Below are 16,922 nucleotides of genomic sequence, written 5' to 3'. Positions count from 1 at the left end.
ATTTGTTAGATAAATTAGGCAAATGAATGAACAGCAAAATAAAAAAGTAAATAAAGTCACATTTCATGCCACAGTAGTAACTAACGTTTTATTTTACTCCATCTTCTCCTTTCCTTTGGGTGTCTGGAAACAGCAAACCGTCTACCACACTGACCCCACACTTTCTGAAACTGCTTCCTTTACTCTTTACAACTGCACGGTTCTGGGAAGCTGTTGATATTTATATGACTTCATCTTCCTGAGCTTAGCTGACTGGCTTTAGGAAAGTACAGACCTGAGTTGTGACAATCATAACACTTAATAGCACTGTGATCAGACTAGGTGCGAGCACTTGACCCAAAATCGTCTAACAGATCCCTTCTTGGAGGTTCTGAACTTGAGAACCAGAGAGCCAAGGAGGTCTATCCCCTTTGGTGTTGGAGCACACACACACACACACACACACACACACACACACACACACGTGGGGCAAAAGGAGGTTTACAGTTGTGAGGATGTGAAACACAGTTTATTCCTGTATTATTCATTAATTATTGCATTATTTTCCATATGAACAACTATAAACCTACTTTTGCCCCACCCTATGTGTATGTGTGTGTGTGTGTGTGTGTATATATACACACACACACACACACGAATGTATGTATTGGTATAATTATTTGTAGATACATATTAACATGTAAATATACATATTTTAAAAATTAAAAATACATTTTTAAAATAAAATAATGCCAACAAAAACTAGTTTTGTGATAAAAAACTAGTTCACTCAGGAATTGCTGTAAATTGGTATACTCCTTTAGGAATGGAATACCCATAAATATTTCTATATCATTTATTTGGTAACTATTCTCCTGGAAACTTAATAATTCAATTAAAGCAAAAGATATGTCATGAAAAGGTTTACTGCAGCACTACCTATACAGCAATAATATGAAATAATTTAAATGTCAAACATTAGCCCAGCCGGGCGTGGCTCAGCGGTTGAGCATCGACCTAGGATCCAGGAGATCGGGGTTCGATTCCCGGTCAGGGAACATGCCCAAGTTGCGGGCTGCAGCCGATCAATGACTCTGTCATCACTGAGGTTTCTCTCTCTCTCCCTTCCTCTCTCTGCAATCAATAAAGATATATATATTTTTAAAAAGTATAAATGTCAAACATTAGGCAAATTCATCAAATTTTGGTATACTGACACAATAAATGTGATTCACTCACTTCATTTTCCAACTGTGTACTTCTGCATTTGGCTAAGACGGAGTTACAAGGACTGGATTTACTCTCCCAACCTGAACAACTAAAAAACTGGAAAAATACATGAAACAGTGATTTTTAGACACTGGATGACAAACAGCTCAGGGCAGTGAATCCTGAGAGAAAATGACAATCTCCCCAGTCACCATTTGCTCAGAGTCTGTAGGCTACACAAGTGCCAGGAGTTGGCCCTGAAGATGAAGTGCGAGCTAGAGGCCAAAGCAGCTTAAATGTGTAGAGCAGAGAACTGGAGGAGAGGACTGGCACAGACAGAGCTCAGAAATCTGCAGAGGGCACCCCAAATCTTCATCTGAATACTGGTCACAGCATATGTGTGAGGCAACTATCCAAGGCTGGGAAAAAAACCACCTGAAAGGAACAAGAGGAATAACACCTGAAACTCATCCCGCTGAGTCATCATGATGTATTAACCTTTCTATGTATTTGTGGCATGCAATTTACTAAAATTTTGTTTAGAATTCTTGCAGCTATATTCATAAAAGATATTTGATCTGTAGTTTTCTTTCCTGGTAATACCATTTTCTGGTTTTGGCATCAGAAAAATGTTTGCTTTATGGAATGATTTGGAAGCACTCTCTCCTCTTCCATTTTCAAGAAGAGTTTGTATAGAAATTGGTATTATTTCTTCCTTAAATGTTGAGTAAAAATAACCAATGAAGCCATCTGTGCCTGGAGTTTTCTTTGTAGAAAGGTTTCCAACTACAGTATCTTTAACAAAGATAAAGCTATTCCGATTATCTTTTTCTTCTTGAGTGAGCTTTGTTTTGATAGTGTACTTTCAAGAAGTGTGTCTATTATCTAAATTGTTGAATTTATTGATGGATTTAATCCAAAGTAGGTAGAAGAAAGAAAACAAAGATAACAGAAATCAATGATGTAGAAAACAAAAAATAGAGAAAAATCAATGAAACCAAAATGTGCTCCTTTAAGAAGATCAAAAAAATCAATAGCCTCTGATCAAATTGAACAGGAAAATATACAAGACAAAGATTACCAATGAATGGTATGAAAGGATATGAAAGGATATATCACTGTAAATCCTACCGGCATTAAAAGGATAATAAGAGAATATTATGGCCCTGGCTGGCGTGGCTCAGTGGTTAGAACATGGATCCTTGGGCCGAAGGATCTTGGGTTCGATTCCCTGTCAAGGGCACAGACCTGGGTTGCAGGTTGGCTCACCACTCCCGGCGGTTAGGGAGAGTGCGGGAGGCAACCAGTCGACATGGCTCTCTCACATCGATGTTTCTCTCTCCCTCTCCCCTTCTCCCTTCCTCCCTTCTACTCTCTCTGAGAAAGCAATAGGAAAAATATCCTCAGGTTAGGATTAACAAAACAAAAAAAAGAGAGAGAGAATATTATGAATTACTTTCTGCCAATACATAAAAAAATACAATAAAAACAGTACCATCATGACCAAGTGAGATTTATCTTGGGAATGCAAGATTTGTTCAATATTTAAAAACCGTATCAACAGACTAAAGAAGCAAAACTATACAATTAACTCAATAGAACAAGTATTTGACAAAAGTCAATATCCATTCATGATAAAAACTCAAGAAACTAAAAGCAGATGAAAGTTTCCTTAACCTAGTAAAGGGCACCTACAAATATCCTACAGTTAACATCACACTTAATGATGAAAGACTGAAGGCTTTCCCCTTAAGACTGGGAACAAGGAAAGGAGTCAACGTAATTCCAATCAAAACCCAGAAGGATTTCTTGGAGAAACTGACAAGCTGAATCTAAAATTTAAACAGATGGGCAAAGGAACCAGAATACTCCAAACAATTCTGAAAAAGCAGAAAGTTGGAGAACTCACACTACCTAACTTCAATGTTTTACTATAAAGCTACAGTACAGTGTGGCAAAAGGACAGACATATAGATCAATGGAACAAAATAGGTAATCCAGAAATAGACCCAAACATATGATCAATTAATGTTATGGGTTGAATTGTGTGCCTCCAAAAGAGGTTGAAGTTCCAACCCCCAGTACCTCAGAATGTGACCTTATTTGGAAATTGGGTCTTTGCTGATTTAGCCAACTTAAACTGACATCATTAAAATGAGCCCTAATCCAATATGACTGGTATCCTTATAAAAAGGGGAAAGGTGGACACAAACATATATAGAGGGAAGACAAAGTGAAGATGCACCAGGAAGATACTATGTGAAACAGAGACTGGAATTATGTTACAAGTCAAGAGTCTGGGACTACCAGAAGCTGGACTAGGCAAGGAAGGATCTTCCCCTATAGGTTTCAGATGAACATGGCCCTGCTGACACTTAGATTTCAGACTTCTGGACTCTCAAACTGTGAAATAATATTACAGCTGTTCTAAGTCACACAGGTTGTGCACTTTGTTATTGGCAGCTCTAGGAACTAACATAATTAATTTTCAACAAAAATACAAGGCAAATCAATGGAAGGAGGATAGTCTTTTCAACAAATGGTCCTAGAAAAATTGGACAGCCACTTACAAAAAAAAAAAAATCTTAATCCATACCTCACACCATATACAAATATTAACTCTAAATGGGTAAAAGGCCCTCGTCAGGTGGCTCCCTTGGTTGGACTGTCATCTGTGCATCAAAAGTTTGCAGATTTGCCTGGCCAGAGTGGCCCAGTGGTAGAGTGTCAACCTATAGATCAGGAGGTCACGGTTCGATTTTTGGTCAGCGCACATACTCAGACTGCAGGCTCGATCCCCAGTACAGGAGGATCCCTGCGCAGGAGGCAGCCAATCAGTGACTCTCTCATCACTGATGTTTCTATCTCTCTCTCTCCCCCTCTCCCTTCCTCTCTCTGAAATCAATAAAAACATATATATATAAAAAAAAAAGGTTGCAGATTCAATTCCTGGTCAGGGCACATACCTAGGTTGCGGGTTTGATCCCAGGTCCGGGCGAACAGGGAAGACAACAGATCATTGTTTTTCTTTCTCTTTCTCTCTCTCCCTCCCTTCCTTTCTCTCTAAAATAAATTTAAAAACATATCCTCAGGTGGGGATTAAATAAATTAATTTTTTAAAATGTGTGATAGGCCCTAGCCAGTTTGGCTCAGTGGTTAGGGTATTGGACTGCTGACTGAAGGGCTGGCCAAGGGCACATACCTCGATTGCAGGCTCAATCCCCAGCCCCAGTCGGGGCTTGTGCAGGAGGCAACCAATCAATGTCTCTCTCCCACATCAATGTCTCCCCACCATTCCCTCCACTCTCTCTGAAAAAGCAATGGAAAAAGTATCCTTGGGTGATTAAAAAAAAAAGAAAAAGGATGACAGACCTAAATGGAAAAACACTATAACTTCCAGAAGAAAACATAGGAAAAAAATGTTTGTGACCTTAGTTAGACAAAGATTTCTCACATATTACACTAAAAGTATGATCTAGAAAACAAAAAAATTGATAAACTGGATTTTATCAAATAGAAGCCACATATGGTAGAAAATATATTCAAGTCACATATCTGATATAGGACATGTATACAGACTATAAGGAATTCTCAAAATTCAGTAAGGAGAAAACAACCCGGCACCTTCTCACTCTCTGGAGTGTGCCCGTGCCTTTCCCTTCCACCTCTTCTTCCTCCCTCAGTGTTACCTTTGCCCTTTTCTCTCCTAAGCTCCAAGGACCCTTCTTTTGCCTCCGTATCTTATTTTCTGAGCTCATGCAGCCCAGCTGCCTCACCTTTTCTACCTCTATGGCTTTCTAAATAAACTTTCTCTTATAATTTAAAAACAAACAAACAACCCAATTTAAAAAAAAAAACACAGGAAAAAGATTTTAACAGAAACATTACCAAAGAAGATATACATATGACAAACAAGTATGCAGAAAGATATTCAACACCATTAATCATTAGGGAAATGCAAATTAAAATCACAATATTACCAACACCAAAACCTAACAATATCAAGTTCTGGTGAGGATGCAGAGCAACTAGAACTCTCACGCACTGCTAATAGAAATTCAAAATGGTACAGCACTTTTGGAAGAGGGTTTGGCAGTTTCTTATAAAGTTAAACACATACTTACCATACAACCCAAGAATCCCACTCCTAGGTATATTTATCTAAGTGAAATAAAAACTTTTGTTTACACAAAAACCTGTATGTAAATGTTTACAGCAGCTTTGTCTGTGATTGCCAGAATCTGAAAACAACCCAAATGTCCTTTAACTTGTGAATGGATAAAGCACTGTGGTACATGTGCATAATGGAATACTACTCAGCAAAAAAAGAACTACTGATACACTCAACAACATGAATGAACTTCAAGTGCATTATGCTAAGGGAAAGAAGCCAGGTTGAAAAATTTATATACTACATGATTCCATTTATATGACATTCTGGAAAAGGCAAACTATAGGTACAGAAAACAGACCAGTAGTTTTTATCGGATAGGGGCAGTAGGAAGAGTGTATTACATAATGACATGGGGTAATTTTTCAGGGTGATAGAACTGTTCTATATCTTGACTGTTGGTAATTACATGACTGTATGTATTTGTCAGAGCATGCAGAAATGCACACTAAAAGGGGTGAGTTTTACTGTATGTAAAGTATACCTTAATAACAAAAAAGAATAGTATGCTTAGTGAAATAAGCCAGACACAAGAGTATAAAAAGAATTCCAATTATGGGGACTAAAGAAATACTGAGCCTATGTAGAATCTAACATTATGGGAAACACATGGTATAATATAGCATGTACACCCAGAAGGGTGTATAACACTTGTCATTTGATCCCCAAATATTTCTCTAACACATATTATGTGCTAGGGCAACAATGACTTACAATCTAGAGGGGAAAATCAAACAGAAGATAGATGATGATAGATAGATAGATAGACAGACAGACAGACAGACAGATAGATAGATAGATAGATAGATAGATAATAGATAGACAGACAGATAGATGATAAATGACAATTTCAGAGTGTGGTAGTGCTCTGAATAAAACAAAAGGCTGATGTGATATAGAATCCAGGGAAGAAATCTCTGAAGTGCTACTTGAGTTGAAACCTGAAGGACAAGAAGCCAGTCCTACAGAGACCTAGGGATAGAGAGTCATGGGCAGAAGGAATGGCCATTCCAAAGACTCTGAGGTGGGGAAGATCTTGGAGGAACAGAAAGGAGCTATGTCAGTGAAACACAATGAACAAGGGGAGCTATGGTAAGAGTAAATTGGAGAGACAGAGGCACCTAGATCACCAAGAGATTGTAGGCCAGAGTGAAGGGTTAAGATTTTTATTATTTTTAATTCTCACCTGAGGATATTTTTTTCACTGCTTTTCAGAGCGAGTGGAAAGAGAAGAGAGAAAAAAACATCCACGTGAGAGACACATTGACTAGTTGCCTCTCACACACACCCTGATGGGCTGGGAATCGAGCCTGCTACCGAGGTATGTGCCCTTGGCCGGAATCGAACCCGGGACCCTTCAGTCTGCAAGCTGATGCTCTAACCACTGAGCCAAACCAGGCAGGGCAACCAGGGCTATTTGAATAGGAAGCCTTTGGAGAACTTTGAGCAGGGGGATGACAAGGTCTCGGACTTAGGTTTTTAGAGAAATCACATTCAAATGGTGAAGAGTGAACTACGGAGGGGTTAAGAGTGGAAGCTATTACAGCTATCCAGGTGAGAGATGCTATCTTGGACTAAAATAGTTGAGATGGTGACAACTAACTAGATTCTGGATGAAATCTGGATGTGGTGCAGAGGTAGGTAATGGAAAGCAGGAATCAATGCTTGGTCCCATTAACCAAGATGAGGGACAACTTGGGGGAGAGTAGGTTTAAGGGTTAGAAATCAAGAGAGCTCACCGAAGTCAGAACTGGAGATAGTGAATCTGGGAATCATTAGGACTAGAATCATAGCTGAGGAGAGAATGCAGAATCTTGGAACTTTCCAATATTTAAAAGTCAGGTAGAAAAAGAAATAGGAAATATAATTTGAGGAGTAGTCAGTGAAGTAGAAGGAAAGCTTGTAATGTGTGGTACTGTAGAAGCCAAGAGAAGAGTGTTTCCAGAGGAGGGATGATCAGCATCACATGCCACTTGGAGGTTGAGTACTATGGTTTGGCAAGATGGAGGTTGTTGGTGATCTTGACAAGAGTTCTAATACATGATTTCTTAATTATATGGAATATTATACATACGTTGAAGGTAACATAAAAATGAATATGGCCGGATTAGTTGGTAGGAATATGGTTTACTGGTCTTGATTTTTAATGTTTTCTTTTTTGACAAAGTATAGAAGTATTGTGTTTAAAAATAATTACATCACATAAAACCTGCACACAAATATTCACAGCAGCATTATTTATAGCTTAAAAATGAAAACAATCCAAATGTTTGTTCATCAGTGGAGGCATGGATAAACAAAATGTGAATATTCATGTACTGGGCTATTATTGAGCCATAAAAAGCAATGAAGTACTAATACATGCTACTACACGGATGAACCTTGAAAATATGCTCAGTGCAAGAATCCAGTGATATTTATATGATTCCATTTATATGAAACGCCTGAAATAGACATACCTATAGAGACAGGAAGTAGATTAGTGGTTGCCAGGGGCTGGAGGGAGGGGAAATAGGGAATGATCCCTAAATGGGCATGGAGCTCCTTTTTGGGATGATAAAAATATTCTGGAATTTGACAGTGGTAATGGTTGCACAACACATTATATACTGAATATACTGAAAACCTCTGCATTGTATACTTTAAAAGGGTGACTTTGTGGTGCTTAAATTATATCTCAATTTTTTAAACTACAGTTTAAGTATAGTAGAACATTGAGGAATAAGAACATGTTCTCCCTGAGTTTTTTCTGAGGTCCACAAATGAAGCACTGAACTTACAACACCCATGTAGCCTGTCTGTCTTCCCTGCTCATTCCCTGTCAGAGCTACTACCTATCACCTTAAATATCCATCTCCTCAGGGGATTTAATGTTTATACAAAACCAAGGAAACCAAAAGTGAAAAATAAAAAGGTGTAAACTATTTGAAATAGCTTATTTATAACTGTGAAAAGGATCCCTTTCTCTCTCATTTGTAACTAACAGTTTACTTACACTGCTCAGCATGAATTTGACATCTTAGCAACCTGTGAAGTCAAGAACTCCCTAAACTGCTAAAAGGTAAAAATCTGTTACTTTACCTTTTAAAAGACTGTAACAAGTTTCCCAATAGTCTAAGTAATCACTGGAAAAAGAACTGACAATACTTTAAAACTTGGTTTCCAAGCTATTAGTTTTTTTTTAAATATATCTTTATTAATTTCAGAGAGAGGAGAGGGAGAGACAGAGAAATAGAAACATCAATGATGAGAGAGTCACTGATCGGCTGCCTCCTGCACGCCCCTGACCAGGCATGTGCCCTGACCGGAAATCGAACCCCGATCACCTGGATCCTAGGTCGATGCTCAACCGCTGAGTCACGCCAGACCGGGCTGTTTTTTTTTAAAGGTTAAATCCCCAGGTGTGTGACTTCATCTGGGGTGGCTGTTGCTTTCTAGTAGGAAGTCCTTTCCCAAAAGCAAAAGTCACTAAAAACAGTTTAAAAGAAGAGAGATGCTTACAAACCAACAGACCAGAAAAGTACAACAATTTGTAAGATAAGCTCTAAGAAAAAAAATGCTATTTCTGAATCTTTTACAGAAATGCCTCCACATGTCCTGGGTTTCCTCCATAGTCCAGGCAACTGGTCCCCAGCCACAACCTAAGCTGGGTCAGGTGGGACACTGGCTTGTTCTGGACTCTCCCTCCTCTGAATTTTGTATTTATTCTAACGTGACAACATAATAGAAATAAAAAAATATTTTTAAAAATTCTGCCACAAGTTTGCCACCCCCAGTAAGTCACATTTTGCTCTCTCCTATGCTCTGCTCTTGTTTTTCCCTACATACACCATTTTCCTATTATAGATTTTAAAATAATTTTTCTCCACTGACCATTAAATTATTAGCATTTCCCCAGTAATTATACGGACTTTACAGCCAGAAGTTCTATGATTTACTAATCGGGTCATCTGTTGATAACTTGGTTTATAGGACCCTGCATGACCTAGTAGTCCCTGCTAACCACTGCAGCTTTACCTCTCAGTACCTACCTCTCCTTCGCCCTCCACACACACTCTGTGCTCCAGCCATAGAATGCTTTTTTCAGACCTTGGAACCCACCTACTTTCTCTCAGAGCATGCTGCTAAGTAAAGCAATTCTTCAACAGTATGTAAAGAAAGTCTCAAACCTTGGGCCCCACCGAACACCATGATAACGCAGCTAATGGTGCTCATCTTCCAGAATGGGCTCCCTGCTCCAGTCACCCCAGTCATCCCTGTTGAAAACATGTTTGTTAATCATATCACCCTTTATCTCCCTTAGTGCCAAAGACATATGAGGACCCACTGTATCATCCAAATTTCTCAACTGACTCCCCCAAAACTGGGATCAGCAGAAGAGCAAAATTACTCCAATAATCAACTCTACCTTGAGCTCCACTCCTGCTCCTGCTCCCACAGGCTTATAGCTAGGACTGCTTTCCCTTCCCTGAGTAAATATTTCCTTTGTGACCAGGGATAGTGTTTCTTTAGGCAAGAGTTGGGGGTGAATGTGCAAGGCAGAGCAGACTGTGGAAACACAGACCATGGAAATAGGAACCTCACCCCAGAATTCCACAAGCCCAGGTACGGCTTCCCCTTTCGTGCACAGCAGCACCAGCTAAATGAAGTTCTGCTGTGCAGACTTCTGAGCCATGCTTGTCCACTCTAGGTCTTCCTGTAAAATAATTAATCGTCTAAGGTAATCTGGTTACCTCCCTGAGTCCCTCCCAGGATCATTGCCCTAAGTTTACAGCCTGGTAGTACCTGGGTGGTGACAAGGAAGCAAAAGCAAGGGACTGCACGGGCCTTCTGTCATTCCCACAACCAGGGCTGGGGGCACACAACCTCCTCAGAAGTAAAAGTGGAACAAATAATGGTTAGCTAACTGCAACTCAACATTCAGGGAGCTCTGAAAAATAGCAGGCAAGAGCCTTTGAGAAAAATAAATCTCCTTGAGGGCTGACTGGCAAAAAAGGCCACTCAGAACTTTATATTGAATGTTTTATATTAACATAGAAGCATATGGCACTTAAAGTGAGATCATAAATGTAGTTAATAAAGTCCCTATTCCTCATATAATTAAACCATAGAGGTCTACAAAGGATCTTATCTTTAAGGCATTTATTTGGCCATACCATCTATATAATTAATTACTGGAGATGTTTCGATTGCAGATATGAAAATAATTACATAATAACCCTAAAGTATGGTAATCCAATCCTATTTACTTTGTGGCAGTGAATGGATTGAGGTATTAGAAAGGAGGTACCAAGGAAAGTATTTACTAAGCATTTACCACTGAGCTAAGAAACCTGAGAAAACCAGGGCTCAGAGAGGTTAAGCATTGCCCATATCAAACACAGTGACTCCTAAGCTGTCCCTCTGTACCATACTGATAGTACAACTCTAGTTGTCAAATTGGGGCTTTAACTTAAGCAGAAATCTGTTTGCAAGTAATGTCAACTTTTTTTTTTTTATGGACATTGTACACTATATGCTTCAGACATCTGAAGATAACCTTCAGGTCTTCTCTGAGATTTCTCTTCAGGTTAAAGTTACCGGTTATTTTAACTCTTTTTCTAGGTGACATGGCCTCATGTCATGTAACAGTAAGTTAAGGGAGTCTCAGCTTCAAGGCACAAAGACTGACTCTGGGTAACAAATTATGTAATATAGGAATGTATTGAAAGGACATGAGGTAGGACACAGAACTGAGGAAAAGCTGAAGAATCAGGTGTCTGAGAACAAATAACAGAGTAGCTCCAGCGTCTATATATTAGGAATGAACCTGGATGAAGGAGCTGTGACTGTCTCTGTGTCATTCAACCTAAGATTCAAATTAAAGGAGGAACACATCAATTTGCCTAACTACTACTGGCCTAACCTGGGTCATGTGCCCACCACCTACTTGTTCAGGTGTTTCCTCAGAGCAAAACTGAGCTACTATTCTCACAAAAACCTGGACTGGATGCCGGGCAGGCCAAAACAACACATGTCAACTAAACTCTGAAAATGTGATGCCTCGCCCTGGGCCAGTGTGGCTCTCGGTTTAGCATCATCCCATGCACTGGGAGGTCCCTGGTTTGATTCCCCATCAGGGCACATGCCCAGGTTGCAGGCTCAATCCCAGCAGGGAGTGTGCAGGAGGCAGCCAATCAATGTTTCTCTCTCTCTCTCCCTCTCCCTTCCTCTCTCTCTCTAAAATAAATAAAAACATATTTTTAAAAATGTGATGTCTCATATTCAGCATAAAAATCCAGGTGTGACCTGGCTGAGTGGCTCAGTGGGTTAGAGCGTCATCCCATACACCAAAAGGTTGTGGGTTCAATTCCCAGTTCAGGGCACAACCTTTGGCTGTGGGGTTCGATCCCCAGTTGGGGAACATACGGGACGCAAGCAGGAAACCAATCGATGTTTCTTTCTTTTCACATCAGTGTTCCCCTCTCTCTCTCTCTCTCTCTCTCTCTCTCTCTGATATCAATAAAAACATATCCTCAGGTGAGGATAAAAGAAAAAAAAAAGGTGTGGAGGAACAGCAAAGCCTTCATGTTTGCCGTACAACCTGTGCAAATGACCAAACTCAGGCCTCATTTCCTATCTGTAAGACGTTGGTCACAACAATGTATTGTTGTAATTAGGACAACCAAATTAGGAAATGTGAAATGTCTTATAAACTCAAAGCTAAATCTAATAGCCAGCACTTATGGGTTGCCTGTCGGACATATTACACAGATTTTATCTAATCTTTACAACAACCCCATGAAGGAGGAGGTGAGCACACACTCAAGTCTGACTACCAGGGTTCAAATGCTGATCCCACCACTTACTTGTGTGGCCTGAAGCAAGCCACTCAGCATTTCTGTGACTGTCTCCTCAACTTAAGTGGGCATAATACAAATAATAGAGAGGGTGGTCATAAAGATTGAGTTAATATAATAAAATTCTGTGCCTAGTATATGGTAAATACCCAGTAAATATTTACTATTATGAGTGGTGGTGGTAGTAGTAGTGATTATTCCAATTTTACAGAAAAGGGAAATGAGGCATTGGGAAGTTAAAGAGCCAGAATTTTAACTTCATTGTCAGGTGCTCCGAATTACTATTTTCTACTGACTTAGAAAGTTAAAATAAAACACTGGTATTTGGACTTTAACCCTAACCACAAATTAAGGATATTTACAAATGAAACTCAAACACAAGAAGAGGGAAATGATCTGTTGTTTCATGTCTTTAGAATGTTAGCTAGAAGGCTAACTAGGCATCTAGACAGGGCCAGGAATAGTCTTATCATTTTGTTAAAAAAAAAAAAGAAAGAAAAAGTTAGCCCTATCTGGAAATCAAGCCATTCTCAAGAACAAGCCTGATAACTAGATTGGTGTGTTCAATCTCATTTCTGATGTTAATTTTTTTTTTTAATTTTCACTCAAGGATAAACACACACACACACACACATTTAGAGAGAGGAAGGGGAAAGGAGGGAGGGAGGGAGAGGGAGATAGAGATGTGAGAGAGAGAGTGAAAAACATCAATGTGAGCAAGAATCATTGAACGGCTGCCTCCTGTACATGTCCTGACCAGGGATCAAACCTCCAACCTAGATATGTGCCCTGACCAGGAATCAAACCCACTCCAACCAACTGAGCCACCCTGGCCAAGGCCTGATGTTACTCTTATTGATAAAGCTATTTAATGATGCCAAAGAACTTTCCAAAACAATTCATATCATTAGCTCAGAAAAAAACCATACATACAAAACTTACATCACACTTAAAAAAAGCAGGAATGTGTTTATAAGTGCAAAAGAGCATAATGTTAGAAGTGAAGACACAGTTAACAGTGCCTATCGAAATGAATGTTTCTCTCCTGATTTATGAATTGTGACCATACGTAACGAGCCTAACTGGTCAAAAAGAAGGGGAGGTGATACTATTCGAACACTGGTGTCTTCAAAATCAATCCATAAGCCACTGAAAGTAAGGGTCACATTCTCAATCACATAGTACTACTAGATAGTACCTACCACGTGCAGAACACAACATCCTAGGAAGTGTTCATTCAACAAATATAGGGTGTTCCAAAAAAAATGTATACACACACTTTGAAAAATTATAAAGGCAGTGTTTATTAAAATACATTTCATTTTCAAAATTAAGCTATCAGCTGTTAAAGTGTGTATACATTTTTTGGGGGGGACAACCTGTATTTACTGATCTCCTACCACTATTCTAGGAGGGAGAAGTGAGGTGGTGAAAAAAGACAGACTGCTTTCATAGAGCTTACATTGTAGGCAGGTATTATAAAAAAAAATTAGCCCTGCTGGCATGGCTCAGTGGTTGAGCAGCAACCTATAACCGAGGAGATTGCGGTTCGATTTCCGGTTAAGGCATATGCCTGGGTTGCGGGCTTGATCCCCAGTAAGGGACGCGCAGGAGGTCATGATCAATGACTCTGTCATCACTGATGCTTCTCTCTCTCTCTCCGCCTCTCACTTCCTCTCTCTGAAATCAATAAAGACATAGTAAAAAAAAGAAAAAAAAGAAAAGAAAAATTAAGGGTCAGTTCCCAGGCCTATCAGACTCTAAAGCCTACACTGTATATTTCAAGTGTATAATCTCTCACTGGCAAGATATAGCTTCTCCTAAAAGTTCACACACCTAATTATGCAGTCCCAACAACACTGTCTAAAACAATTTAGGGTTTCTCTCTGTTGGCAGTCTCGTGTCACTTTCTCAGTGAAGTGTTCCTCCCCCAACTCCTAAGAGCAAAGATTGCTGGGTCAGCAGTTAACACATCACATTGACATGTATGAATTTCTTTTTCTCCCTCATTAGTCCCTAAACAGGGCAAGAACCATGTTTTGGACTCTGTAAGTCTAGAAGATGGTACGTACAGTAGGTATTTAATAAATGGTTGAATGGAGCTCATGAGAGCAATTTCAATAGAGTTGAGGGTGGAAGCCAGGCTGCAATGAACTAAGGAGTAAATGGAAGAGAAGGGCAGGAAATGGTAGTAGTTTGAAGGAGAAATGTCATCACAGTAAAGTTTTATACTTTTTTAAGAATGAGAAAGACTTGAACATATTTATTGGTAAGGCGGTACAGCACATGAGAAAGAGCAACAGTGCCAGAGTCAGACTTGAAGTTGAATTCTGGCCCTGTCACAATAACTAGGCAATTCACTGAATTTCTGTACTTCAACTTACACATAAAATGAGAATAATACCTATACCTCATGGTGACAATTACAGCACTTAGCAAACAGAAGACATTCAATAAATGTTATCAATGATTACTACTGTATGCGGAAGCCCGGACTAATTTAACCATATAACCTGTGCTTCAGTACAGGTTTCCTGTCTCAGTCTCTGTGTACTGTATGACGGCAGAGAAACAGGATTTCTTCTGTGTGAACCACCCTCTGTGCTATCCCACTTCCTTGTGACGGTCTGCATGAGCTCATGAATGGCTGCTATGGAAAATTACTGATGCCACCAACTGAGGGACAGATGAGGAACAGGGGCAATCTGGAGAATAAGTAGGTGAAACTGATGTTAAATCATTAAATGTACAAGATTTTGGGCTTCTGCCAAAACTCTCATTGAAAATTAAGAGGAAAGACACACAAACAGAGAACATTAAGTGTCTAAGCCAACAGGTGCTCCCAGCATCCACTCCAGGCACAGAAAGATGGCTGGTAAGATTAGAGATGATTCTCCCCCGCGGTCCTTTCTCAATATACTTCCCTAATGTGAGGTTCATTTCTGCGAGGCACTACTCTAGTTTATGGACTTTTCTGTCAACCTGACAAGATCCCAAATTCACAAGGTTAGTATGCCCTTTTATATTCACGGCCTTTTAAAGTTAATGCTCTGGTCATGCACCTGTTACCTATATCTGATCAACAGAAACAAACACCACCCCACCCACACCACCCCAGGTCACACACCTCCACGCTTGAAAAGAAATGAGGGACAGGGGACTAAAGCCCGGCTAATTCGACAATTAGTGATGAAAAGGCTACACACATTGAGGATTACCAAAAGGCAGGAAAGATATCGACCTTTATTTAGAATCAATACAAACTAATCGTGGAGAACAGAAATACATAAGTAAAACAAAGAGGGTATAACTATCGTTTAGAGTTCAGAGAGAACTGGAAGTAAGACATGAGGAGGAAAAGAAGAAAGAAATATGGGTATATCCACAAAGAATCACAAACATAACCACAAAAGCTACAAGTAAACAAGTCAAAGTTAAAAATTCAGTTTTTTCAGTCTGATTAGGAACTTGAATTTACCAAGAAAGAGTAAGACAGAAGGGTAAATACTCCAGGACACCTTTAAATACCCCACCAAAAAACAAACAAGAGCCAGCAACCCCCCACAACCTCTCGTGCAGCGCCAAGGCTGGAAAATAAGATAATCACTAACTGAAAGAAACTTTACCCCTACCCCCACCCTCACCCCCACCCCCATATAAGCAGCATCCTGGATCATTAAATTGGGTATGAGAATAATTTTCCAAATTCCAACCCTAATCATACTGGGTGATCTGACTAATACATGCTCAATTTCCCCAAAGTTAAAACACAAACAATATTCCTATGTGTTCAGACCCCGGACACGCAGTTACAAGTTATTCCTGAGGAGTTTGCTGCTGTAAATGTGCTCGAAGCAGCCGTTCTTTCAAAAAAAAAAAAAAAGCCCCCCCCCCCCCCCGACCATTTGGCGCAGTTTCTGTAAATTGCTCCCAGCTGCCTGAGGGCGAGGTCTGCATTCGGGCTCCAGCGCCCCCCTCCGCCCCCGGCACTTAAGCTAGGGCGCTAGCGGCCCCCCCCCTCCCACTAGGCCAGGCTGAGCCACCCGGGGGGTCCCGCCACCTGGAGGCGCCCCCGCCCCGAGCAGGACGCGAGGGGCCCGCGGGTCGGAGCACCGTCCCCGCCCCGCAGGCCCCGCACTCGGGCGCGAGAGCCCGCGCCTGACCGCCACCGGCCGGGGCCCCAAACCGCGCGTCGCACCAGCGCGTCCGGCCGGGCGCTGCTTCTCCCCTCCTCCGCCCGGCCGTCAGTCCTCCGGTCAGTCAGTCCGTGCACAGCCGCCCCCGCGTCCCCACCCGAGGGGCACGTGTGGGCCCCGGCCCCGCAGACCTAGCCAGTCCCGTCGACCTCTCGCTGCGCACTGACCTGCCCCGCAAGAGACGTCCAGCTGCCCCGCCACCGCGACTCCCCGCCACCTCGGTGCCAACGCGGGTCTGGCTCGCGGCTCCGCGGCTCCGCACCTCGGCTCCAGTCAGGGCTCCGCGGCGACACCGCGCACGCGCGCGGGGCCGAGCCGGGCAGCCGCGGGGCATGCTGGGGGCTGAAGTTCTCCGGCTCCGAAGGGTGGGAGAGTCCGGGTTTGGGCGCCCCCGACCTCGCTCTCGAGTCTCCTTTCTAAGCCCAGCAACAGTCGAGGCCCATTTTTAGCCTAGCAGTGCCCACCGGCCTCTCGTCTGCACTGCAGCCCGAGGAACTTTGGGCAATATGGGGTGAGCCAGCTGTCAGG

At 41.3% G+C, this 16,922-nt stretch overlaps 1 protein-coding gene across 6 annotated transcripts in view; it reads right to left on the bottom strand.

The window, feature by feature from the left end:
- SGSM3 (small G protein signaling modulator 3) overlaps window positions 1–16,698 on the bottom strand; it is a 35,257-nt gene extending 18,559 nt beyond the window's left edge. For 3 of the 6 annotated variants that reach the window (XM_081130603.1, XM_081130604.1, XM_081130601.1), the window contains exon 1: window positions 16,562–16,698. The gene's annotated coding sequence lies outside the window, so the exon portion shown is untranslated. The remainder of the gene's footprint in view (window positions 1–16,561) is intronic. The other 3 variants (XM_081130602.1, XM_081130605.1, XM_081130606.1) reach the window with 3 other exon arrangements.
- Window positions 16,699–16,922: the final 224 nt, after the last annotated feature.

The sequence above is a fragment of the Miniopterus schreibersii genome (assembly GCF_964146895.1).
Source record: "Miniopterus schreibersii genome assembly, chromosome: 2".
Taxonomy (NCBI): Eukaryota; Metazoa; Chordata; class Mammalia; order Chiroptera; family Miniopteridae; genus Miniopterus; species Miniopterus schreibersii.
The sequence above is the reverse complement of the archived record's forward strand: the minus strand, read 5'-3'. Positions and strand labels throughout refer to the sequence as shown.